The sequence below is a fragment of the Nothoprocta perdicaria genome, unplaced genomic scaffold, assembly GCF_003342845.1.
Source record: "Nothoprocta perdicaria isolate Ctin4 unplaced genomic scaffold, notPer1 scaffold_45, whole genome shotgun sequence".
Taxonomy (NCBI): Eukaryota; Metazoa; Chordata; class Aves; order Tinamiformes; family Tinamidae; genus Nothoprocta; species Nothoprocta perdicaria.
The window spans coordinates 4120722-4123737 of NW_020455699.1; the positions used below are offsets into that span (position 1 = coordinate 4120722).

Here is a 3016-nt window from a genome sequence, read left to right on the forward strand (position 1 = left end):
ACTCAACTAGACTCAGCTGAGAATTTATTTAAAGAGCTCCATGACCTACTTCATCCCCGCAGCAGGAAAATCCACAGAGGTGGATAATCACAGAAAGATTCTCTTTTTAGACTTTTCCCTAAGTCTTTAGGCTCCCTTGGTGCAGAATGCTTACTATGGCTCTCAGACATGCTATTTTTGTTCGGTACCTCGGGAGAGTAGGAAAATGATGAATATGTTCCTTCAGAGACATCAGCATTTAGCCCTGTCTCACCATACCCTGGGATTAACCAGAAGCCCACCATAGGATTTGGAAAGTTTGAGTGTATGTTGCTTCTATAGCTGGTTTTGACAGTCCTTATTTCCACAGAGTAGAGGTAATAAGAAATACAGAAGCTTGTCTTTGTTGTGAATCTGGGAGAAAGATTAGGGCTGGATTTGTAACTGATTATAATTAGTGACAAAAAATATAAGAAAATAGGCAACTAAACTCCATCTGGAATATTATTTCCAGGACTGTCCACCCACGTAAGAAGGATATTATTGCCTTGGAGACTTCTTTCTATATTTCAAGAATCTAAGCTACGAAGGCAGATCTGAGGCATTGCTTTTATTCTTTCTAGAAATGGGATTTTAACTTGCTAAAGGATATGCCCAGGATTTATCAAAATATTTTCCATAGTAAGAACAGAACGTCCTTTTCAATTGAGTAAAAACTCTGTGAAGTTTTGGGGGTGGTTGTAGTTTTTGACAGTCCTGGGGAATCTCATAGCATTGCATTAGTGCAAGATGCACAGTACGGAAAATCAGGTGAGCAGAACAAGTTTTCCTCACACAGCGTGCCTGCGTGCCTGTGTTTCCTTTCTGCGTGCCTGCAGCTCAACTTCTACACTTAGGAGCAAGCAGGTCTTCAGCCTCACTGCTGAACCTCCCTTCTGAAATTGTCCTTACGTGAGCAAGGAGAAGTTTGTCAAGAAAAGGGAACACGAGGCAAAGGCAAGGGCTGATCTCTCTGACTGGAGCTGCTGATGGATCCCCTTTCTAGTAAAGGTGGGTTTTATAGTCTCTTACTATTGCGAGGCTCTATACTGTAGATATCAGAAGACTGGGGATGGAGAGAGGAAAATCAATGTGAGTAAAGGTTATTAGGCTTGCACCATGAATAACCCAGGGAGATAAATATAAATGAATTCCAGGCACTTAGATTTATTGTGTTGGGAAGGTATGGGCAAGTATGATAAAAGATCAGGGACTGAGATAAACTGAGAAGCATTCAGTGAATTCTTTTGGTTTCCGAATTTGCCTTCTGTTAGGAATGCTTTGCTCCAGAGAGCTATCTCTGTTGACATATAAATACAGGATGACAGAGTAATGTAACAGGGCTGTGTTAGTGAGGAGTGTGCTATTTTAGTGGGAATGTTTAACAGAATGAAATCAGGAAACATTTCTGGTCAGGAACTTGAATTTAATAAAGAGAATTTTTCTGTTGTCTTCACAAATGCTACTTGCAGAAGGGAAAAAAAAATAGAAAAGAGGGAGTGATAAACCTTCTGTGAGAGAAAAACGAGGAAGACACAGATCMCACACTTAATCAAATGTGTGTACACTCAAACACACTCTGAGCAGAGAATTGGATTTCTTGCTGGCCGTGTGTCATCTTCTAAAATGGAGGTTAAGCAAGGGTCAAGCCAACACCGCGCTCTCTTATTTAATATGCCTTGCTCGGGCTGCTCCATGAGGAGAAGCGCTCGGAGGGAGGCCGGGAGGTGCTGGCTGCAGGGAGGAAGCGCCTCGTGAGGCTGGGCGGCCTCAGCAGCGACTCGGGGTGCAGAGGGGCCCCCTCTTCCCTGGGCACGGCGAGCAGGGCAGGCGTGATGAAGCCGGGGAATGCAACACCGGCAAAGGCTGTCATCCTTGGAGACTGGGGAGAGAAAACACTGGCTGTACTCTCCAACGCACACACACACTGTGTGCTTTGTAGCTCGCAGCACAAAATGCCAAGTGGCGTAACAGCAGGGAACACACCCAGCTCCCAGCCAGCGTATCTCCGGCAAGCTCCTTTGCTCCCTTTATTTCTGTTTTTTTTTTCTCCCTTCAAGTCAAAGATTAAGTGTAATTCACGGGAGGATTACCCGTGCTCTGTGGCTAGATGGCAGATACGTGCCTTAGAAACACAGTTTCCAGCTCTTGTGCAATTACCCCGAGACGATAATGCTTCTGCCAGGTCTGAGGCTTTTTTATTATTATATTTTTACACCGCGGCTAGATACAATCTCCTTACGCTCCGCGCCGAGGAAGCGGCGAGGCGGCTACGGCGCCTTCCCCGCGACGACAAAAACGGCTGCGTGACCCCCCTTCAGGCGGCGGCTCCGCGGCGCGGAATGGCCGTTGGGCGGCGGTTGGGGGGGGCGCGGAGCCGCGCGGGGGACAGCGCCCCCTCCCCAGCGCCCGCGCGCGCGCGCGCTGCCCCCCCGTGGCGGTTACGTAACGGCAGCGCCCCCCGCGCGCGCGCGCGCCCGGCGGTTATGCAATCGCAGCACACAGACCTACTGTACCACACACAGCCCGGCGGGGCGGGGCGGGGCGGGGCCGGCCCGCCCCCCGGCCACTCCCATTGGCCGAGCCGCCGCAGCGCCCGTCCCGGATTGGGGCGGCGCCGCCGCCACTCACGCCGCGGCGCGGCTGGCATGCGGGCTGCGCGCCCCGYGCCGCGCACAGCCCTGACCTACTAACACACATCCCTCCGCGCCGCCGCTGCCGGCGTGCGCGCCTGCCTTCCCTCCGCCCGCCCGCCTCCCTCGCTCACACATTCACTCGCTCACACATTCGCTCGCTCACTGCCCGCGCTGCCTCGCGCCGCCGCCGCTCCAGGACAAGCGGGCGTCGCTGCCCGGTTCGACCCGGCCCGGCTCGACCCGGCCCGGGGGATGCTCTGCGCTCCGCGCCGCGCTGGAGGTAGGAGACGCGGGGCGAATGTGGCCGCGCGGCGCTGCCTGCGATGTGTGTGTGTATATGTGTATATAAATATATATATGTG

General features: G+C 52.1%; 1 protein-coding gene across 1 annotated transcript in view; it reads left to right on the forward strand.

Moving 5' to 3' along the window:
- Positions 1–2813: 2813 nt before the first annotated feature.
- NFIL3 (nuclear factor, interleukin 3 regulated) overlaps positions 2814–3016 on the forward strand; it is a 12684-nt gene continuing 12481 nt past the window's right edge. Inside the window, exon 1 of the mRNA XM_026046606.1 lies at positions 2814–2934. The gene's annotated coding sequence lies outside the window, so the exon portion shown is untranslated. The remainder of the gene's footprint in view (positions 2935–3016) is intronic.